This window comes from Oenanthe melanoleuca, unplaced genomic scaffold, assembly GCF_029582105.1.
Source record: "Oenanthe melanoleuca isolate GR-GAL-2019-014 unplaced genomic scaffold, OMel1.0 S043, whole genome shotgun sequence".
Lineage (NCBI taxonomy): Eukaryota > Metazoa > Chordata > Aves > Passeriformes > Muscicapidae > Oenanthe > Oenanthe melanoleuca.
In genome coordinates, this window is record NW_026612692.1 from 66,642 (window position 1) to 90,585 (window position 23,944).

The 23,944-nt window shown below is 39.2% G+C and overlaps 2 long non-coding RNA genes across 6 annotated transcripts; one reads left to right on the forward strand and one right to left on the reverse strand.

Moving 5' to 3' along the window:
* Nucleotides 1–460: 460 nt before the first annotated feature.
* LOC130266438 (uncharacterized) lies at nucleotides 461–14,856 on the reverse strand. 5 transcript variants are annotated; one of them, XR_008842883.1, is made up of 6 exons: nucleotides 14,540–14,856; nucleotides 13,867–13,882; nucleotides 5,353–5,394; nucleotides 3,275–3,454; nucleotides 1,646–1,737; nucleotides 461–510 (listed from the first exon to the last, which is right to left on the reverse strand). It is a non-coding gene; the product is annotated as an uncharacterized LOC130266438 (long non-coding RNA). The 5 variants fall into 5 exon arrangements; XR_008842886.1 differs by having other exon boundaries at nucleotides 1,552–1,737; XR_008842884.1 differs by having other exon boundaries at nucleotides 5,353–5,443.
* On the forward strand, nucleotides 10,775–17,058 carry LOC130266439 (uncharacterized). Its single transcript, XR_008842887.1, has 3 exons — nucleotides 10,775–11,255; nucleotides 15,586–15,659; nucleotides 16,959–17,058. It is a non-coding gene; the product is annotated as an uncharacterized LOC130266439 (long non-coding RNA).
* Nucleotides 17,059–23,944: the final 6,886 nt, after the last annotated feature.

Genomic DNA, 23,944 nt, shown 5'->3' on the forward strand with positions numbered 1-23,944 from the left:
ATTAGCCTGATGTCCCATATAGCCCAGTTAATAGGGATGCCCTAAATTATGTTCAATCTGGGTTAAAAAACAAATTGCAGGGATGAAAAATTCACCACAGTTTTTGGTAAGAGTAAGCTCTTCTGAAGGTTAAATAACCTCACTGCTAAATATCTGTACCTGACTTCTAACCTAAATAGATCCCATTTCCAGCCATCAGCTCTCCTTATGCATTGTGCTCTCCTTAACAGCATTCTCATTAAATCAAAATAAAAGCAATACAAAATGAATTAACTAAGCCATGTCCAATGTGCTCTTTTTATTGCTGTGATTTAAATGGAAGGATTTGAAATCCAGAACTGAGAATATCTCCCCATCCCCCCCCCCCCCCCCCCATATATCTTTATGGAGGAATCAATGGGTGTTCATTATCTAAATGTTTTTGACAATCAAAAGTACAACATTACTTTGCTGGTAGAAGCAGAAGTATTCAGTGGTTATTTAAAGATCTTCAACATGGCTATGCAGTTTCTGAGAAAAAAACAAACAAACAAAAGATTCAGTTAAAAAATAAAAAGTCATGCTTTTGGCACAAACATTTCATCTCAAAGTAAGTTCTGCAGTTTCAATGACTGGTTCCTTGAAGTACAGTCAAAGATCATTCATGTAATTTTCATTCAAGGCACTGACAGCTGTATTACTGGTTTTTTGTTTTTGTTTTTTTTTTCCTGGATTTCATAGTGGCTTCTCTGAAACAAACTTCAAAGAAATGGAATTATTAGCCTGTTTGTGTTTGACAAGCACTCCTTTGTTACCAGTCAAGGAGACACTCTCACTGGCCAAATGGTAACAGCCTAAGAGAAACTTTGTCAAAAATTTTCATGTCAGGGAACAAACCCATTGGATAGAGAGGAACATTTCAGATGTTTTTGGTTGGTGGGGTGGCCAGCTCCTGAACAAATAAAATTACATAAAGTTTCTCACCATGTATGGCATTTTAACACAAAATCTGGATGTCTCCTCATCATAAGGACAGAAAATACAATAATTTCTCTTCCAAGTTTGAGGTTTTTTCCTTTGAAAAAGCGTTGCTGCAGTTTGCACACCAAGCATTGTGACACAAGTGTGCTGATCTGCCCAGAGTGAACAAACCAGATGAGAACCTGATTCCCTTGGGCCCTGCTCCCTGCAGGAAGCTTTGCACAACTCCATGTCTTTTCCACAAGTCACAGATTTCCCATCAGCATTTTTTTTTCTGCTGGTTGCTGGAACATGCTTTTTGAAGTAAAATGAGTCTTTGAATAATTTCCTGTTGTCTGAAAGCTCTGCAGTAGTGAGCTCTTAACCATGGAGCAATATGAGGTAACTTCACTTATATTTGTAGTCCAGTATGTTAACATGATTTTTCTCTTAAGGGCTGAGTGTAACTGCCAGTCAAACACTTAATTGAGTCTAATGATCTCACAGGCATTAAGAGATTTCATTAAGCCAACCCTGAGGGTTTTTATTTTACATTCATTTCTCAATGTATCAAAATAAAAATTGCTTTTCCATAAAGCAATGCATTCTCACCACTTCATGCTTAGATATCCTTATTGATTGTGCTTTTATTTCAAACAAACAGCACCATCCAATCTCTTTGAAGTACTCTTTGTGGCCAGGTTACCTTGGAAATAGTGCTATGTGGAAAAAGGAAGGATTCTCTCTCAGAGAATTTTCATATTTTGAAATCTGTTTGCCTGCAGAAGAAAGTCCCATCTGCAAAAAAGAACAGAGTCCTGACTTTCTATGAGTGAAATAACCTATTACTTTTTCAACAGCTCTGAGATCACAAATGAAACATCAATTAGGTTGGTTTTTTTTTTTTTGGCAGACTGCTGAGAAGAAGAGAGAGAAACTGGCAAGAAAATACTCTTTGCTGCAACAAAACCTTACTGGTGATAAATTTTAGCTTCAGAAAGTGAGACAATTCTGACACAAGTCGTTTAGTCATGGTTTTACCAGCTAGCTCCACTTGGCAACTCATCAAGTTGAAAGGACACTTAATGAATACTTAGATGGTTTTAATTTTCTCTCTAGCATTTTAGATTTTAGTCAGCATCTTTACTTGTCATACTTTACAACAAATAGCACAAACATACAAACGTATCTGGAAGAAGCACATTAATATTAAGAACTAATATGAACAATGTACAGCTGGAATGAAGAACCTGATCATGACATCCCTTTTTAAGTTTAAAAACACTCCCAAAACCTGATGCTTAGCTTAAGCAGTGGTAAAAACTAAGGTTATTTTGTGACATTGCAGAACTGATACTTGTTCTTTTGTAAAAATTTGAAGTGTAGCCATTTGGCTAAAGATTACAATTCAAAATTCTACTTACTTTTAATATTCTAAGTGTGCTGGTTTAGCCTGTGAAAATTTCAGTTTGTCCTCCCCAGCTCTATTCTACCTCTGTTGTATGCTCCAGCTACCCAGTCAGATTCACCTACTCAGTCAAGACATTGTCTTGCACAAGTAAATTTGTCCTATACAGTCAATAGAAAAGGCTTCTGAATAAAGCAAGAAAGGCCTAAGTTGTGTTGTATTCATGCATATCTACAGGTAAACATAAGGATGAATAGATTCTATTAAATTCTCTGGCACAAAAAAAATCAAAACCCCCTTAAAAGCTTCATGTCTGGATAGGACAGGGGCCAGAGAAGGATGTGTTCAGCTGAATGGCCCCCAACACAAGAAGGGCACAGACCTGCTGGGCTGGGTCTGCAGCAGAACACAAAGCTGATCAGAGGGCTGGAGCACCTCTGCTATGAGCACAGAGCTGGGATTCCTCAGCCTGGAGAAGAGGAGGCTCCAGGGACCCCTGAAGGGCCAGACAGAAGGACTTTTCCCAGGGATATGGAGTGATGTAGGTAGGATGTTAGGAAGAAATTTTTAATTGTGAGGGTGACAAGTGCCCCTGTGGTGTGTGTCCCTGCCCACAGTGGGTGGGTGGGGGTTTAGAATTAGGTGATGCTTAACATCTCCTCCAACTCAAAGCATTCAAGGGTCTGTGATCTACAGTCAATTCAGGTGAAAGTTCATTTAAACATGCTTGCACATGAGGATCCAGCTGTCAAATAAGTATCCTACTTAAAACCTTCCTTCTCAGCCCCTGGCCTGGATGGCCAAAACACAAATTCAAATTTTTTAGTCAACTTCTGAAACTCAGCAGGAGTTATGGACATTGATTTACACCTATGAACCTTTGTAAATTGTTTAAACATGGCTAACACAAAACCAGGTTGAACTCACCTGAGGGCTTTTCTTCAGTCAGCTGGATTTTTTTTTCAGTAAAAGCTGTTCTGCTAACTCATTCCAGAGAATCTGAAGAATATGAGATGATTTGGAGTCCAAACAGCCTAGAGTTGCAACCATGGCTTTGATAACACGAAATCCATAATGGTCAACTTGTTTTGAGAAATATCCACAGTACTGCTCCAGAGATGCAAAACATGACAGAACATTTTGGAAATAATATTATTTTGTGTATGCAGCTATTATGTAATAGTTTCTTCAGCAATCATTACCTTACAATGTGGACAATGGCAAGAATAAAAAAAAAATTATTTAAAACGTCAGTAAACAAGATGAATGCATTCAAAATGATAATTTATCTCTCAATTAACATTCAAAGGAAGAAAAATTAATCTACTGAAGAAGAGAGAAACAAAAGTAACGAAATATGTCATATTCTGTAGAAAAAAACTTGCTGGGTACCTAACCCAGGAAGAAAATTTTGTATCTCAGCTTATATAGAACAGTCAAACATTGAGGACTAGAAAAAATATGAGAAATGTTAATGTTGCAGAACAGATGTATGTGCAGTATTACAAACAATAAGGAGTGACACCAAAAAAGTAAATCAATCAGAATAAGTTTTTTAATTTCATTTTCTTGGTAGTCAAGACATACAAACACATGACCATGAAGATGAATGCCAGCTAGGAATGAGAGCTTCAGATCTGTGCTGCTGCTCAGATGGGTATCACTGCTCACAGAAACTCCTGAGGAATAAAGGATGTGTAAAGGAAAGATATCCTTCTCCTCTAAAAGTTTACTGGCTTTATATTGGTGGGGTTTCTGTGGCTGAGGAAACAGTTTCTCATAGTCTAGTGAGTTAAGCCAGTTCCACATGATTGCAAAAATCAGCATTCTGCTGATTTCTCCTTCTGGTTTTGAAGGTGCTTCCAGTGGTCAAGAATTATACAAGCAACATCACCACTTTGGGGTGTAAGGAAATGTTTAAGTAGCACACAAAATCTTCAGCTTGCTTGTCCAAAGTCATGCAGAAAATCTCAGATAGAAATGAGAAATGAGGCCAAGTATCTTAATCCTAATTTACTCATTAATAGATCTTGCCATCTGAAAAGTCTATAATCAGTATTAGTTATCCAGTTAAATAATTTTTTTTCTCACATAGAAGTGATTCTCTATGTGTTTTGGTGCCAAATGTATTGTTACCAACATCAATAAGATGTTGTTAAGATGATGAACTGCCTTTGCTGTTTTCTGAAAATTAGATGAAACTGGTACATTTCCATTAGGTACTTCATTCTAGACCACACTAACTAAGGCATGTTAAATCCTATAATTTGAATATATATCTGATGAAATAATTCATTAGATAAATAATTATGTAATTAAATGAGAGTCATACATAATAATGTCTAAATAAAGTCTCAGATATTTTAACATTATTATGTGAGTAAATGGTTTAATGTTGTTGATACCTTCTCAGTCAGCACATCTTCCTAATTTTTTCATTGTGTTTCACAAGTAACCAAATATCTCACAAAAGAGACTATTCTAGAAAGCTCATATCAACTGCTTGTACAGTGCCCAAGCATGATGTGTAGGCAAGGCAGAAACCTAGCATAGTTTAGGATAAGACTATATGAGCAACTCACAGCCTGTAAGTGTTCATCAGTGAATCATTATCTCCCTTTTAAAGCCAGGAACTGAAGCCACAGAGCACAGAAGAAGGCCTTTACAGCCAGTCATTTCAAGGTGTCCACTGCATGGCTGGTTTTTTCTCCTTACTTTCCCTCCTTGATGCAGGAAATTGGAGACCTCTCCTGAGTAGCAGCATTGCAAAAGTACACAGAAAGTCTGAAGCAAAGGAAGACAGTGAATCCAAGCTCTGAAAGAGCTGAACTGAGGCTTCACTTATGTCAGATGCAAGCTCTTATCCAGAATGAACATTTACCTGTGGATGTAGTTAGTCTGGCTGTATGTATGTGTCAAAGACTGGAAATAAAAATTAAAATAGGTAGAAAAAAGCACAGTTGCATTTGTGACATAACTTTACGCACATGTAACACTCAGCTTACCTTTCCCACTTTTTCCTTCTCCCTTTGCTTGCAAATCCTCTTCTGTAGTCATACAAAAAAGAATGGGACTAAGTCCAAGATATTCTCATTCCTAGAGAAAGTTTATCATCACTAGGCTGAGGAGTTGATGATGCTGATTCTCCTGTTAGCCCACTAAAATCACAGTTATATCATGCAATATGAAACCACTCCCAAAAGAAAGTTTGAGAGCCCCTTTATTCCACAGCACACGTGCAGGCAGAGTTACAGTGTTCTGCTCCCAGGAATGAAATATGGCTTGAACATTGGATCAGGAAATGAAGGAACAATGTAGGCATGGAGCCACAGAGCTGTTGGACAGCTGAAGAAATCCCAGAGGATGAGGACAATACTTTCTTATCAATGGGAGAATGTTGAAATATTCCTCATCTTTAGCCTGGCACATGTAATTCCCATGAAATGATTTTATGCAGTCATGTTCTTGCCTGTCAATTTACCTCTTTGTGACTGCTTGAAGTTGGCCAATTTCTGCCCAATTTGACAGGCTAACAGCCCCTGCAAGTTCCGTGCAGGTGAGCAGCAGGGCTGCAGCACATTTTTCCTTCTCACTGAGGGAGGAGCAGCAGTTTGAGCTCTCTGGTGGGTACCCATACAGAGAGAGGGGGTACCAAAGACCCTGGTGTGCAAAAAGCCACAAAGCAGCTTGCTCAAGCTGGGGGGACAGCAAGCTGCCAGCACTGAGCCTTCTGAAACTGTTTCATAGAAAGCCTTCTGTGCTCAGGTCTCACCTGGATCTCCAGGTAGAGCCAGGGAGCTGCTGGCAGGCAGAGCAAGGCCCTGCAGTCTCAAAGAGAGGAGCTGGCACACTGCTCTTCAGGAACAGAGCTTTGCTATCTTTGCTTTAGAGGCAGGTGGCAAGACAGAAAAGGTAGAAGGGAAAAAGGAAGCAGATAAGCAAATTAGATCCAGAAAAACAGTGATGTAATCCCCACTGGACAGACTATCATAACATGCCATCAAAAACCACTGGGAGGTTTAAGGGAATTAATTAGTTTACAGTTTCTATAAATACATTCTTGAGTGACAGGTGTTCTGGCATCCATATGCAAAGCTGACTGCCCAAATACAATTCCAAACCACCCGCCAGGAAAAAAAATCATGTTTATCTGCTGAGAAAATAGATATGCTGCACCAATCTGTTCTTCTAAGGGTTGCACACATGGCAAACCTCTTAACTCTGGCATGTCCAGGTACTTGTAATTGCAGAATGAAATGTGGAAATAGGAAGAGCTAGTATCCTGCACTGAGGCTGAGGATGAGCTTTGTTTTTCCCCTGACATTCTTGGTATTGATTTTTTCCATCTAAAAAAAGTGCTAAATAATTTACTTGCTCATCATAAGACACTGAAGAACAGATTCCACCCTCTACAGTTACTTCAGTTTTTCACTGATGTGAGTGTGAAGTGATTCAGCTCCCTTCTCAAATATTTGCAAGTCTTTCTCCTGAGTGAAGTCTACAGTTCTTTATATGTGTATATTCCTTTGACTCGGACCCAGGATTCCAAATTTAAACAGAGCTAGAGTTCAAAATTCTAGCCTTTAGCATTTAAGCCTGTAAGTATCAACAATTAATCTGCAATGCAAAAGCCTGCATTCTCTTGTACTAAGAGATGTTATGTTCACTTGACTACACAACCACAGGATAGCTGAGGTTGGATGAGGTCTTTGGAAATCATCCTGTCCAGATACCCCTGCTCACACAGCATCAGCCAGAGCTGGGTGCTCAGGGGTTTTGAACATCTCCAAGGAGGGAGGCTGCACAACTTCTCTGGCCACCACTTCCACTGTACAGTGAAAATATTTTGATTTTTATTTTTCCAACTATTTATCCACTTGGAGTAAAAAAGAAGTGCTCATTTGCTGTAAGAATATTAATTACCAGCAAAAGAACTATAGACTACTTGCTATGAACTGTATCTAAAGTATGCTCAGTTGGATAGCTGAACTCATAGAGTGACTGTACTGCTTTCCACTTTGCAAATAATTTGTTACTAATCCAGTAACATATTTGGGAAGGTACAAGGATGATACCTGTGCATACACATTGCACAAGCTGCAGCAAGAACTTTCTAACCATCTGACCAAGAGGTGAACTGCAGAAAGTACCAAATGTTTCCTGAGTGGTAATCTTCACCAAAGTCAGTAGCTTTCAGTTTTATCACTTGTCTTAATCACTCATATACATCCCCTGCTGCCAGCTTGACTTTCTGTATGTAGTTGAATACACACAGTGGGCAAGGAAGCTGGGCTAGTGCTGAACTGTAGAAAGGCTTGTAATAAACAACACCTGTCATTTCTATTTCAAGAGAAAGTAATCTTCTATACAAAGATATGACTGCACTGGGATGTCATCCTCCCTTGGCTTCCTCCTCACATGGTTTGGTTTTCTTAGCTGCCCTCAGGGCAGGGCTGCAAGGCACCAATCTGAGTCACAGAAATCCAGCCCTAGGCTCACATCTTTTGAGAAACATAAATCCAGCCAGTTCTGCATAAAAGGTCTCTCAGTGTCACTCCTATGAGAACCTCTTTCTAATTTTTCAGAGCAAAGGAACCCATCTCTGACAAATATTACCCATGCAATAGCCTGTCCTAACATGCTGCTCCCTCTGCATCATGCTACTTTCTCTGCTATCCATACTGAGCTACCCTGCTCTGAGCACAGTGCTTGGAGCCCACCTCCCAGAGGAAACACCCTGTGCATTACAGGGCTTCCTTCACAACATGTGAAACACATTTGTCTGGTGACGACTGATGTGACCTTTTCTGGGGGTTGAAGGAAATCATAGATAATTAAGATTAAGCTAGGCTGAGGTAATATCAATTTATCACCCTAGAGAAATCAAAATGCATATTTAATGAAAGAGTATTTTCCTGGATGCTGAGATCATAGGAAAACAGACCTTGGAAATCTGTGGAAATCTGTGTCTAACTCTCCTTGCCTGTACCTGTTGCTTTGCAGCTAAGAGACAGCCTCATCCAGTTTCATCACTTCCCTTGCCATTAATGCAGCTCCTGCAGTGCCCACAAAATTTGTTTCTAATTATAATAACAAAAATACATATCTGTGGCTCCAGGCTTCCATAGCACCTTCAAAGACTGTTCTTTTTGGGCTGCTTTCTACAAGAGAGAAATGGCAAGTGCTGGAGGCTTTCTAGAGAAGGGCAATGGAGCTAGTGAAGGTTCTGGAGCACAAGATTATGAGGAACACTTGAGGGAACTGGGGTGTTTAGACTAGAAGAGAAAATTGGCTCAGGGAGACCTTATCTCTCTCTACAAATCCCTGAAAGGAGCTGGTGGCCTTGTAGGGTTGGTCTCTTCTCCCAGGTAACAAGTGATAGGAAAACAAGAAACAGTCTCAGGTTGTGCCAGAGCATGTTTAGATTTCTAAATGCAACCATTTCTTCACCAAAAGAGCTGTCAGGCACTGGAAAAGGCTGCCTAGGGAAGCAGTTGTGTCAGCCTTGCTGCAGGTCTCTAAAATCTGTGTAGGTACTGCACAAGGGGACAGGGTGTAGTGGTGGGCTTGGCAGTGGTTTATTTACAGCTGGACTTAATGATCCTTAAAAGCCTTTTCCAATCTAAAGGTTCCACAATTCTATCAATTTATACAATAGAAGAAAATCCAGCACCATTAATCCAATAATTTCAGTGGGAAAGCAACAATGTACAGATGCTACTTTCTGTCCCGTGAGAAGTTTATTCTCAGCTTTCTCCAAGTATTCTTCAAATCAATGGCTTCTAACTCAGCCTGAAAATTCACCACAGAAAGGCAACTTTTCATCCCAGGCCAGGCAGCAATTTCAGTTTGCTCTTGCAAAATGAGAAAGCTCCAGTTTAAGGATTACAGCTTCTACAGCATGACTCAGAGGAGAAATTTTCCAACCTATCAAGTCTCTTTTCAGACCCAGCAGCTTCAATCTCAGCTCCAAGTGCCCACAGTACCCAAAGCACTGGGATCACATTTGCCCATGCAAAATATTTCCCATAAAACAAAGCTGCACTCATCATTAGCTGGGATTTCCAAATCTAATCTAGCTCATTTGTGAAGGGCAGAGCAAACATTTAACATTAACATGACAGAAGCAGAGGTAAGTGCACTGAGGGCCAAATCCAAAAGGAAAGGCTGCAGTCTTCCAGGCAGCTGATGGTGGTAGGGTGGCAGGAACAACTGGAGAATAAAAATGGCAATATGTAGTGCTTGCACTGCAGAAACATTACAGTAAACTATTTCCACTGAGTTAAAGCTCTACTTGTACTTGACTTGTTGCTGTAGGTATTAGGTGAAAGGTTTAGAGGACAACCTTCTTCTCCTTTTTGTTGGAGGAAGATTAACCTTTGCAAGGCCACTTTAACCAAATATTATGCAAAGTTCTAAGAGGAATAAGCACTCTCATTTCCATCAGAATCCAGGCAATTTTTCACTCTCATGACTTCCCCTACTGCCCTTGAGAAACAGCATTCAGAAGTCCCAAGGTAGCTTTTAAAATCCATTGCCCAGGAATTTAAACTTGTAAAATACATATTTTTACAGCACTCAAAAAGCCCAGACTCTCCTGAATATTTAAATGCAAAAATACCACCCAAGTAGGCTCAGATGGGACAAAAATGGCATTTGAAGTCCCTTTATCTTGCCAGAACACAAGCTAGACTGACAGTTGATTTCTATAGTATTATTAATTTATATTTATTAGCACAGAGCTCAAAACCATTAATATTTTATAGCACAGAGGAAGAAATATCCCTTCTCATTATACCCTGACCACACTGATACTGTCATGGTTATTACTGAAAATTTAAGAAAAACAACAACAAAAACTTCAACACTGTAACTGTGTTTTCCAAGCTTGTAGATTATTCTCTCTGCTGCCAGCAACATGACAGGGCCTTAGAGAACAGACTCAGGAAACTTGCTTATAGGCAATTTCTACATGTCTTTTAACTTTCCCCTCACATTCCCTTCTAGGTAGAAAACAGAGTAAAAGGATTCAAGTGGTTTCTTTCTGTCCTCAAAGTGTATCCTTTCTTTACCATTCCCCTCTTTCTTACTTTGCTCATCATTCCAGATCTTACTGTGCACCAGTAGCAGGTAAGTTGCCAAACAGAAGTCCTTCCATCCAGAGACAGAGCCTTTCCCAGAGTCACTGGCACACCAAATACAGAGGAAACCTTCTTTGATTAATTGCAAGTCTCATGGCAAACAATATATGATAGCTGCTGAAGGACAAAGCAACCTGAATCTGTAGGAATGATAAAAGTCAGTATGTCTCTTCTCATATTTTTTTTTTCTACTTGTTCTTTCTAGTTTTTCTCACCCGAGGTCATCACATCTGCAATAAAGTAATGAAGGCTTCTTCTTTTTCTGTATAATGATCTTAGGCTGTCTTAGACAAAAAAATGTGGGGGGAAAAGACATATAATTTTTACATTTATAGAAGGAATACATTTTTTTCTCTGCATGTAGTAATTAGTGGTGCAAATGGTCAGTAAGCAATACTTCCCTACCTTAATAGAATAAAATCTTTGGTTAATTAGGAGATTTAAACACATAATGAATATGTGAACTCTGCCAACTGTTCTAATAGAGGCCGTCAGCTCATTTATATTGTTAATTGAACAATTAGTATTGCTGAATTGCAAACCCACAGGAGACAGGAGGGCAGAACACGTTCCTGAGACACTGCGTTGCTCTGCTGGCACCAGATATCTGTGACCACAGGTGACTCCATTGCCCTCCAGAGCCCTTCAACAACATGGGTGGATTTCAACCATTAGGGAGAGAAATTTAAATGTGCAAATATTTGCATTTTCCTAGACTGATCATAGTCCACCTCTTCAGAAATATCTCAGCACATGAAGACTGACAGGTAAGCAAACATAGGAAAAAAAGATGAAATGGTCAAAAGGAATAATGTATCCTGTCCAGAACTTCCAGGCATCAGAGACACCCGTGACTTCTTTTCAGATGGTGGAAAATAACACTCTCCCTGGGGGTAATCCTATTTTTGTGCATATATACACACTTCTTTATTTAAAATATATGTGTCTATGACTATTCAGTGTAGAGATTATAAGCAACTTGCTGAAACACAGTACTTCTGAACTTGCTGCTTACTTCAGGAAGAAAAATAATAAAAATGCATAAAGAAGAGCAGCAGACATAGAACAGCTGCTGACTGATGGCACACAAGAGGGACTCTGCAGGGGAGAAGTTTCTACTGGGTTTCTATCAGCCTAGAATAATGCATGTGTTGGACTGAAGAGATTCATCTATAAATAGGATCATTCTTCCTTCTGCATTGATCAGCAGACATAGGCATAACCAGGAATTTAAGGTGAATGATACATCCAGCAACAACAGAAAGAAAATGGGTTTTTGTCTTAATTAATAGAGTGGAGCAATTTACTTGTGGAAAAGGGTTATTGCTGAAATGTTGCTAATATCAGTACCTGCACTGAACTTTTAACCTGTCACTCACAGTTCATGTTGGGCACATAAAGTCACCTAGGAGCTTAATGAACCAGTATTTTTACTGTGGTCTTGTTGTTATACACTGGGGATCTAGTTGATTTGAAAAATAGAGTATTGTTTTAATGCTCTGTCAATAAAGCATCACCACACTGCTGGAGAGCCATGAATGAAGATGTGTTTCCTGCTTAACATGAAGGCAAAAGAAAGGAGAAGCAAGGGGGAGAGGGAGTGACAGTCTCTCTTGTCCTTTGATATGGACCTGGAGACTAGCAGTTCAATCCTTCAGTTCCAGGGCTTAGCAAAGCCACCACTGAGAGTCTTCACCCAAGCCAAATCTGAGTTATTGGTGTCTTCTTCAGGGGATGGTGTCTGGCAACATTAGACAAATCTGCAATCTCCGTTTCACTGCATCTGTGGTGAGAATCCACTGTTGCCCGAGCATTATTTTCCAAAAGCATGATAATATTTTATTTTCAGTGCTCTGTATCTCTCATGTTACACAGAATTATCATCACCTATTACTGTGGTGAAACATGGCAGCTGCTTAACAGAACACAGTTATAGACGAGTTCAGGAAATTAAAATTATACTGGGTCAATCTGGGACTCTGTTATACCTGTGAAGCAACACAGTAGTTATTCTGTACTGAGCACATTTAAACAAGGGAGTCTTCAAAACCGCTGCATGAAAAGTTGCAAAGCAAACTGTAAGCAAGTGGAACACCATTATCAGAGGTAGAAATTGCTATATCTGCCTCTTCCTAATAGCATTAGGTAGATAATGTTTGCATATATCTGTTTTTGGGAGATCCCACATCAAACTTCTCAAGTACCTTACACTGGTAACTGAAGGCTAACTGGGACTTGCTCAGAAATAACTGCTATGCTTTAGCATTAAAAATAACAAATAATTTTTCAGTGGTAGGGTATTGAAATCCAGAGTTGTTAACCATTTGGCACACCATGTTTGAGTTTAGGGAAGCAAATCCCAAACAGAACAATTTATCCATGGAGAATGCACATCATTGTCACAGGATATTGTGCATTCTTTAAAAAGTTCACATGATTTCAAAACAGCAGATAGACAAATTCATGGAACAAAAGTCCAACAAGTTAATCACTGGCAGTGGCAGGATCCTGGTCTGGACTGAACTTTGACCTGACTCACACAGCCACTCTTCTGCCCTTCCAGGAGAATTCTGCTCTTACTGTTACTAGACATAGAAGATTTACTGTGTGCAGCTGATACAAGCTATGCAAAAACCATGTAAAACCAGGCACCATTACTGAAAGGACCCTAATCACTAAGTTAATATTCACCTCCACAGTTAAATTTGTCACTCTATCATAAGGGGGAAAAAAATCTTGTAAGTTTAGTGCAGCAAGTATTGGTTACTGTATTTTTAATGATGCACACCACAATAATACAGTTGTTTCTACCTTGCTGCAGTCTAACTGAAGCCATACTTTTGAAAAATGACAAAATTTTTATTTGTCTTTATCTCTCCTATGCTGTATTGAAAAACTCTAGAACAGTATAAGAATTAAAACCAATTTCCTAACACAGAAATAGATAATGAGCTTCATACTGCACTGAAACTTCAAACTTTTTCCCTCCCAATCTCTGACAATAAGGGGTTCAAAACAATCATAGTTTTGCTTCATTGGTAGCTTTAATGTCAGTAGACACTGAAAATTTTACATGTAATGTGAATAGTTGCATTATTCTCTTGTGAAAGAAGAGCTAAACACTAATCTCAAAGTGAAGCAATCAAGTGTGTCTTTACTCATGCACACAGCTGTGATGTATTTGTGAGAATTATCTGCATTAGTATTAGTCAGAATGGATTTGGGTATTGAGATGATCAGTGATTAAATCTACAATTACACAAAGGTAGCACTCAGTGTGTTACACTTCCCCATACTGAGTAAATACTAGGTAAAAAATTACATGCACTAAAAGGTTAGAGTTCTTGGAACACAGAAAAAAATGTAAAGTATACTTACCAGACCTTTAGCTAGTCTGTTAAAAAAAAAATCAATCTTTATGACTTTTGAAAATTGATATGTATTAGTTATGAGTCTTATGTGGTTTCTTCAATTACTTTTTGTAAAATTTGCCAAGTTTTTTTTTTTTGTTTTTTTTTTAATAACTGAAGCTGTGCATTTTATGTTAAAATTAGAAACTCTTCCTTTGTGGCCTTTTAAACTTAATTATACATCACAATTGTTTCTGATTTTAGAGCTATCACAGATTCAACCTCTAATCTCTCTTTATTACTAGCTAACTCTTTACTATATAGCATAATAATGAAAATGCTAGACAAAGAAACAGCAGAGGCATCTCCAAAGTTTCCAGCTCAAAAGCATTAAAGCAGCTCCTTTCTTCTTAAAATTCACTGCTAGATTTGGCAGAATGTATGGGGTTTATTTGAAGACTGGGCTTTCAACATTGCATTGCCTTTTGGATACTATCAGACACCCTTAGATTCACCTAAACCTGGTACTACCTTCATTTATGTAAACCTGGAATAAATCCAGTAAAGTTAAAGTGGTTATATAAAGTGGTTATATAGAATAAAGGTAGTGTAGGATAATAGCAATTCCTCCTCTGCCCTCCCCACCTGTTTTATACCTTTTAAGACTGAGTTCACCCTTTCCCCACTGTATGGCAGCTCACCATGTGGTTAACTCCTGTGCTGGTGCTTCCTTCTGGTGTTCACCTCACACATCTTCCCCATGGGAGCCATGGCTACACAGGGAGTCAAGCAGTGAAGAAAGGAATGGAGTCAGGCATCTGAAGTCTACATTTCAATCATGTAAATGAATGTCAGGTGGGAAGTTTACCAGCAGAGAAATAATCCCACTGACAGAACTTTTCTCAGGTGACCGAAGCTGCTGGGGAGACACTGGAGTGCTGCTGTCCTCCTGAGATTATTTTTTGGCTAACAAAGTAGAAGGTTTTGAGAATGGTTACAGAGGGGTAATCTTCTTCCAACAGGCCAGAAATGCCCTTTGCCATGGGCAGGTGACAAGCCCTCTCTTCCAGCCTGCTGTGTTTGTCACCTCATGTTAGGGTTGTCTCCTGGCAAGCAGAACACAAGAATTTGAACCCCCTGTAGCCTGTTACACCTGACTACCACTGAGTCACACAAAAGCCAGCTATACACTGTGATTTGCTTTAATTTATTTGCTGCTTTTTGTTCTCAATTCCCTGTTTTAGGGAGGATGTATTTCCTGCACTTTGATTTCCATGAGTAATTATGTGCCACGTCTCCCAGGCAGCCAGGCACCTCCAGGATGCTTCCCTGCCTTCTCTCTCACAGGAAGGGCTGACATCCTTCTTCTGAGCCCTTCCTGCTGTCACAGGGACCTGCAGATCCTTCATCTGACACATCCAGCTGCAAAGGACAGGGAGCTGAGGCACTCATCTTTGACTTTCTGATCTGATCTGCTCAGCTTGAGCACCTAAACCATAAGTACTTGCTACACTTCCACAGTGCCTTGAGATTCCTGCTTTCCTGGGGATGATATAATACAAATATTAAAGTTTTTCCATCACCTCTCAGCAGTGTTTTTTGGAGCACTGCCTTGTCCCTTCTCAGGCAATTACAGAAGTTTTGTATTGTAAAGTCCCAGCATGAGAACAACTCTTAAGGAAATGCTTTGCTCCAGCAAGCCCATTCATCAGGGACATGCGAACTGAAGTCTCCTTCCTTTTTCCAGGTAGGAAAGGATGACTGAAAGGAAGTTTCCTGCAAAAAACACTCTAACATGCTCTTCAAAATAGCCTGGATTTGGTGAGTTTCTGAATGTGATCCAAATAGCTGATATAATCAGTAAAACCAAATAAATTACCATGTAGTCCAGCCTTTCTCCAAGTCTGAAATAGAAATTATGGAAAATAATGAAATTTTCCTCCCTTCTGTGTAAGCCAGGTTTTTTCCTCTTTTTCCTCCTAATAGTACCTGTTGGTGCACTAAAAACTCATATTTGTCCTACAGATTTTGTCACAGAACTAAGAGCAGTCTGGAGGGTCTCTACAAAAGAGAGTGTGTGCACATTAGATAATGATGGCAAGAAGAGGCCAGCTGGACAGCTGGTATTAAAATCTACTGACACAGGATTTCATTTTATTTATTGCGTGGTTAATCCTACAGACATACCTAAAACAATAAAGAGACATCCTTATTTTTCTAATAAATCAATCAATTACATTATTACTGCAGTCTAAGCCAAGCAAGGTTTAAAATCAGGTTATTCAAGGTTATCCAATAAGAATTTCCCTTCCATGTTATCTACCTGTTTTGCAAATGCTTATAGCTAAGGAATGGCTGATGTTTGATGACCCTTCTCTACACAGATATTCTTTATAGCAGGGCTATTTTTCATCTATTTTTTTACAGATAGAATTAATAAAATCGTGGGGAAATATGTTGGCTTAATGTTTTGTAGCCTTTAGGTGGATTTACCTGTGATTTGTGCAGCTCAGGAAGCCAGGGGAAGGACAGCCTATTTTGAGAGAATGTTCATCTGAGTACTTCTCAGGAAAATTTGAGAAAGACATATTTTCCTTACTGCCATACACTTCTGTGCACAATCAACAATCATTTTGCTCTGAGCCTTGGTGATGAATGTTCCCAGGGCACTTTTCAAAACATCAGGGGTTTCCTCTAAATGTCCTTGGGCAAATGGCAGATCAAATGTCTTCTCACTGGGGCTGGTGACATTCGGGGCTGAAAACCAGCTGCCTTTCACTTGTGGCAGGCATACACAGAGATTCTGAGAAACACTGTCCTGTGGGATAGAAAAGCACTGAAGGAACATTGGATCAACTTTCTACCAAAAAAAAAAAAAAAAAAAAACAGCTGAAGGAATGCTCAGACCATACTGTAGAGAGAAATGCTGCTCAGCTTCATATTCTCTTGCTAGCCCAACATCAAAAAAGTCAAGTCTGGCTTGAAAGAAACACTGCTAAGTCTGCTGAGATGCTCTGAGGAGCTTCTCAGCAATAAGGATGTCTATCAGGAGCTTACACAAACGAGCCTGCCCTCCCCCAGCAATTTGCCATTAATCCTCCTTCTTTGCTGCCACTGCAGGACTTACTGCAGCAAAACCCTGATCCGAGCCTCTTCTGGGAGCATGTCTGAGGCAGAGAGAAAAACAAGACCCAGGAATACTCCAGGCTATCAGCACCAGGTAACTGAAATTCAAGGACACCTCTCAGGGCTTCCACAAATAGATTTCAGTCCTCTGCCTACCCCTCTGGTTTCTAAAAGCCCCTGTTTCTTATAATCTCTCACACTTTTTTTTTTTTCCCCCCCAAGGGAAGCAGGAATCTGCTATTACGTGCCTTGAACAAATGGGAATTGATGATGTGAGCAACTTGCTCAAAATCAACCATCAGCATTGAGACAGAGGATACAATTGAACTCATAGCTCCAGAATCACAATTTTTTGCCCCAAACTTTAGGCAATCATTCCTTCCCTTACACTAGGACTTCAGTGTAGATGTAATGGGTACTTACTTCTTGAATAGGGTGAAACTATGTAGGTCTCCTCCTGACTCTGACACAAGCTTATTGGTAGTGACAGAGCTCACTATCAAGACAGAAAGGTATTAAAATAGGGGTCCCTGTCTGGATTTTGTGCCCTTCTCAGCATAACTCCATATATCCCAGCTGCTCTGACACCCAGAGCACAGGACATCACACCTGCAGTGTTTTATTTTATATCACACCAGCAATGTTTTATTTTCCTTGCTTCTCTGCTGAAGAGGAGTGCATGACGGGAAAATCGGTTCTCTCCCAAGATGCCAGTTAATTCTTACTTTCTAAAGTGTCCTTATTTTCTTTCTATGCTTATTTGGGTAATCACACTTCACCTCTGGGGCATGGATTTGGAGAGTGCAATTCAAGCTGTGTTGTGTTGCATTATGATGCCATGTAATACAGGATAAATGCTTGCTTCCTCTGGGATACTGCATTTTGAGGCACACTACTGCCAACACATAGGTTTATGAAACACAACTAATGACAAAATCATAAAATCAGGAGGTACTGGTTACACCTTAGCGAAGGATAAAGAGGAAAAAACCAAAAACAGAGTGAAAGACAGAGCAAAAAATATAAATACTGTTGACAGTTTCAAATACAAAGCTTTTTGACAGGTATTTATTGAACTTCCTTTGGACTTTAATACAGCCAATGCTAAAGATAAAATATAGACTCTTTTCCCTGCCTAATCTGCTATTTTGGCATAGTATCCAATTTCAGTATCTCTAACAAAAGCATAATTAGACTCACTATTACAGATGTGGGACATCTACTCCCACCATGTTTTGAGTTGAAGGTTTAAGACCTATTTTTCCCAGCCTACTGCAACTTTTATTCTGCATAAAGCTTTCTCCTTTGTTCAAAATCTTCAATTATTTATAAATATTTAAATACAAGGCAATACAAAAAAGCTGGATATTAATCTATACAAAAAGGAAAGTCAGAGATAAAAAACCAGCTGCAAATATTCTAAGATGATAACAAGAATAATCAAAAAAACCTTAAAACCTACACTCTCAGTTGGCTATTGTCAATTAAATCACTTTAAAATGGGTCTCAGTACCAAGGGATTGTTCATGGGTCTGTTGTAAATTTCTTTCCTGGGTATTTATTAGTGGACAGAATCACTGTTGAGATGGATGGCATGTGTTCACCAACACCCCTGTACCCAAGCATACAGTGGGTAATTGGCTTCTGCCACATTACTACATTTTACCTCCATGTAATTGTAATGGGAATAAATGAATGGCTGCTCTGGAGGATAAACACTGCTGCTTGCTGAGAAAATTGCTCAAAATTGGACCAGCCTGAATCAACTAGACACTGAGCTTTAGTTTCACTAATTTCTTTGTGTGGTTTAATATCAGGCTGTCACCTCCAGTGCACTGAAAACATAGTACCTGTGGCTCTTACACAGGAAATTATCAATGGGGTCCATCTCAGCCAGCTCCTGTCAATCTCCTGGTTTGTCACTGATGATTTAGAGACTGAAAATGCAGAGGTAAGGCAGGCATTTACTAACAAAGGCAGGCAGAGGTAGGATTAGCCCCACTATTCCCACCAGGCCCTCTATTCCTACCCTTGCCAAAATATACCTGCTGATGTGCTGCTTTGCCCATGGTGCATTGATACACCTCTTTGTGTGAATGGGCTCATCTCTTGGCTCACCACATAGCATTTACTCGATAAAACAAAACTCTGAAGAACAGTCAAAAATAGTTTTGGACCACTCTGGCTTCTACTTTGTGCAGTTCTGAAGGAAAAATTTTCAGGTTACTATTTTTGCAAGCCCTATCTGTGTTGTCTGTATCACCTAGTTTACATGACATGGTACAGGGAAATTATATACCCAGAAATTCATCAAAGGCTGAGGGCACACAAATGTCTTCTCAGTTCCTCTCCTGCTGTTGCTCAGGGACAGAGTAAAGAGATGTTTCTGTCTGTAGCATGTGGCTTGTTTGGCAATCTGAATCAAATGCCTGGAATCTGCAAATCTTCAGCTTTTGAAACCAGTAAACATTGGATTTTAATGAGACTGAAATTAACTGTAGTCTTGGTCCTTGAAGGAACCCAGGGGAGTAGCAACAGGAGCACATGAGCGAGGTAAAAATTAGAGCAAGCTAACATCAAGCACTCCAACATAAATAAATGGATTCCTATCAAACAAAACCTTTGTGAGGTGCATCTCTCTGCTGGATACAATGTCAAAATGTCTGCTTTTTCCATCCAAAGACTGACATGTGGAGGCAGATGCTGTTCTTCTCCAGCTGTCTGGGCTACTGAGAAACAGAGGCAGCAGATACTTGGGCAAAGTATTTTATTTATGATGTTAAAACTTCCAAACTTCATAGCATCTATCCCAAATCCAGCTGGACTAAAATTGCTGAAATTTCTCCTTATAACCATAGGAATTTAATTTATATTACAAAACATTTACTTTCAACAGTGAAAACCTTTTTTATAAAAATAGTAGATATGAAAATATCTATATTCATATGAAATAATTAGATATATGAATAGATAAATGAGTGGTTTACTTTCTTTTCTCTCTCCATGTGAACAGGCAGGACCAGCCATTTAAGACAGATTAAACATTATGTTCTTCTTTTTTGGGCAAATGTCAAAATCTCCCCAAAATACTCCAAGGTTTTGACTGATTCACTTAATTGCTTTGTCTTATTTTTTTTTTTTTCATCTGTTGAGTGAGAATATTGAAGTATGTACTGTAATTCACTTTTAGAAGTACTTTAAAAAAAATGGCATTATATTCAATTCCTGACAAACTTATTTAACATCCTTGAAATCAAAGGCTAGTTTCTCCCATCCATTTCTCTGCTTTTTCACTAGATTTTAGATAAGGATGGTCTTTTTAATTTGTTTGTTGTTTGGCATTCACATAGGTAAATGATAAACACATAGGTCATATATATATGTTAGCTATAATTTCATCACCAAAGATTCATTACCTCAGAAATTCAGAAGTGATCACAAACCTAAGATTAGAGAAATTCTAGTGGAGGATTTCAAAGTATTTTAGGTGCCTTGAATTACTTGTGTTTCACATATGTAGTTCTGGAGAAGTTTAGAGAATATGTTAAGTAACAAAGCAGACAATCCAACATTGGTCATTGGCAATCCTGGAGATACCACACTCAAATGAAAGGAGTTGCTGTGAGAATTAGCAGAATTTCGTTCAGTATTTCTACAGCATTTGAAACTGAAGAGCTCTGGAGTTGCCCATGGTAATAAGAAGCCTTGAGAGCCCCAGCCCAGCCCATCACTTCAGCATGTCCTAAAGCCAGGCATGTTCCTTGGATGGGAGGGGTGATTATGGGTCCCAAGCAGCTGTGCAGTGCTGGATTTGCATGGAGGGAAAATATCCTTCCTGACCCCCCGTGGGCAATCATCTCAGTTCCTGGAGCATGAAATTAGAGTGGCCTTATCTTTGCTTGCATACTGTAACTACAAATGTTATTAGTGATCATAAATTTAGCAAGGCCTATTTTAAAATCCATCCACAGCATTATTGCATGACTTTTGAAGACAGTCCTTTTCGAGAACTTACAACTTTTCCCCTTGCATCTTTTAATTTCATTTGGGTGAACTGGGGGAGGAAGGTCACCGTCAAACCTGCTGAAATGCAAATATAAACAGTAGTGCTTAGCTCCATTTCTGCCACCTTAGAACAAACAGAAACTTACCAATGTGTAGAAAGAATAACATTAAAATAAATACCACTCTTTCCTTCCCTGGAGTCTATGAAAAACCTTGGGCAAAATATCCCAATTTTGAGGTGTTCTGGTCTAGTTGAAGTTTGTATTGTTTAGACTCATAATGATAGTTTGCTTCTCTCTTTGTCCCTTCTTTTAATGAGGAAATCCCACCACAGCTCAGCAGAAATGACTGATCACCTATACAGAGAAATCTCCAATACTGGCAAAGATAATTGGCTGTATTTGGAAGACAGCAGGAAGAAGTGCAGGTTAACTTTTCTGCTCAGAGAGATTCTCTGCAAGTATTCCTACTGTTTGGAAGGAGAGAAAGGTGAATGGCAGTGCTGCTTCCCACACATGGAAAGCCCATCTCTTATGCACAACGAGCAACATGTGTTTTTCAGTCCAGATGACTTTGTACTTTAGCCTGAGGAAAAACAACAAAGCCACAGTGAAAAAAACCCTTCAAAACCTGGGGTGGGGCAGAGTGTATTTCTCACTTGACCTTTCTTGAAACCCTTCCCCCAGCAGATGAGCTCCCACTGAGACTTAAACCATGAACAGCAGACAAACAGATGTTAATAGCATCTTCACTGGAACACTGTGCTGGTCCAGAGCTCCTGCTGAAAATGCTACTGGGCTTTATCCTCCCTCCTGCAGGCGTCTGTGCTAGTGCAGGCGTTCTGAAAGGATTGCAATTTTGCTGCAGGCTCATGGCATAGAAAAAACAGAGCTGTGAGGGAGAAAGGCCTTTGCTGAACATCTCTCAAAATAAGCTTATTTAACAGTCAGATGGGAAAAGACTGGTCTATCTTTTCCTTCTTGCTTCCCAGACTTTGGAATGCCCTGTGATTTACATTGCACTCAAACCCTCAGCACTGTTCACCCTCTTGGCAAGCTCCCCCTTCCATTCCATTCCTGATCTCCATGCCTTTGATTACATTGATTAAAATAAAACCAATATATCAGAGACCTACTGAAGCAGCTGATTCCAAATATCCACAACAGCAAAAATAAACATTGGTGAAAAGCACCTGCAATCAACAGAAATAAAATGAAAGCAAAAAAAAAGTATTGTATAAAAATAATAAAAAAAAAAAGACCAATTTAATAATTTAAAATTTAATAATTTCTAAGGGGTTTCTAATTCCTGTGTATTGGATAAGGTGGTAAGAGTTGAAGAAAACGAGGATTTGCACCAAAATAACATTAAAATTAACTGTCAATTTTAATGAAGAAGAAAAGCAAATACAGAACCTTTCTGCAGTACAGCTGGATCAACCTATCAACCTCCTGGTCAAGGAACATGGAACAGACATGAATGCATCTATGATTTTCTATGCCTTGGACTGGAAGTAAAAGATCTTCTTTTAGAAATATAATACATATACAGTTTTTTTTCCTTTGAGGGAGAATGACTTTCTAATGTGAAGGAAATGAAGGTGCAAAAATGGCTCCTAAATGTGCCAAAATGAGGTCTCCAGTTGGTAAATGGGTAACAGCATTTCTTGTCTTATTTTACTTCTTTTCTGTAGCTTCTGAACATTATTCAAAAATGAATGCATTTCAAGTGTATGGTTGAATTTAGGTGGAAAGTGCTGTTTCGTCTCTTTTTTTTCTTTCTTTTTCTCTTCCTTGCTCCTATTTATTCCAAATGATTTTGAGCTGCAAGGCTTTTACATTAATGGATGCCCCCATTCAGCTGGATTAAAAATCCTCTTTACTATGAGCACTGAAGGACAACACAACACTAAAACCACCTGGATAGTTTATTTTATTCAAGCACTAGTTGCATTAATATTTGAAAGACAGTAATTCATGTGCTGAAACACTTAAGAAAAGGAAGAGGGATGGGGTCATGCAGGAAGTGACACCTGACTCTGTTTTACACAGAGGGAAACAGAATCTCCTTTAAAAATATTAATACACTGAGATATATATTTTTTTCCCTTTTAAGTCACTGTATGTCAACCAACAGTGCAAAACCAAAAGTATGACAAAATAAAAATGGAAAAAAGGCTAGATGAGGAATAGGCATCTTCCTCCTTTTTCTCCTGTATTTACAGAAAGGCCTCTGCAGGATGGAATGCACTGGAAGTAGTTTGTGACTTGATCCGTAAATATCCAACAAATCTGAGCACAAACATGAAAGGAGGTATTCAATAAGAAGCAAAGTGGCCTTTCTCTCCCTCTGTCCTTTATAATTTGAAGAAGACATAATTTCCTGTGGGATACTGTCTACCTGGCCCTGGTGCTCCCACCAGGAACAGAAATTGGTCTGCTGCTCTTCTGACATCGCCTGGATGAGTCTTCAAGTCTGAGACTGAAATTGTTAAACTTCTTTGGCTTTCCAGGTGCTTGTCCTTTCTCTCCTGCTGCATTCTAGCTGACCACTTTTCAAAGGTGAGGCCAGGAGGACAGAGCACGTGGAAGGGAAGGAGGGGGATTGGTCTCCAAGCATTCCCACAAGTTGCTTCTTTTCAAAGGCTTTCTTGTTGAGCATGGAACACAACAGATTCCCCCAAATGCTTACAGAGCCGCCTTATTTCAGCTTTTATTTCCTTTGTTTGTTTCTTCAAAAGGACTGACATTATTATGGGAAAGAACATTGAGAGAACAAGTGAAATTTAAACAACATCCTGCTCTGAAACATTCTGGTTACGGCAGAGAGCATCTGTGCCACTGTATTTTAAACAGGCATTTGGAAGAGAAGTAGCTTTGACAAGATGATAATTTAGTCCTTTTGACTCCCTCACTTCAAAGTGAATCTATCTGGAAATTCTCAGAGGAACAAAGTTTTGCTGAAAAATGCCAAAT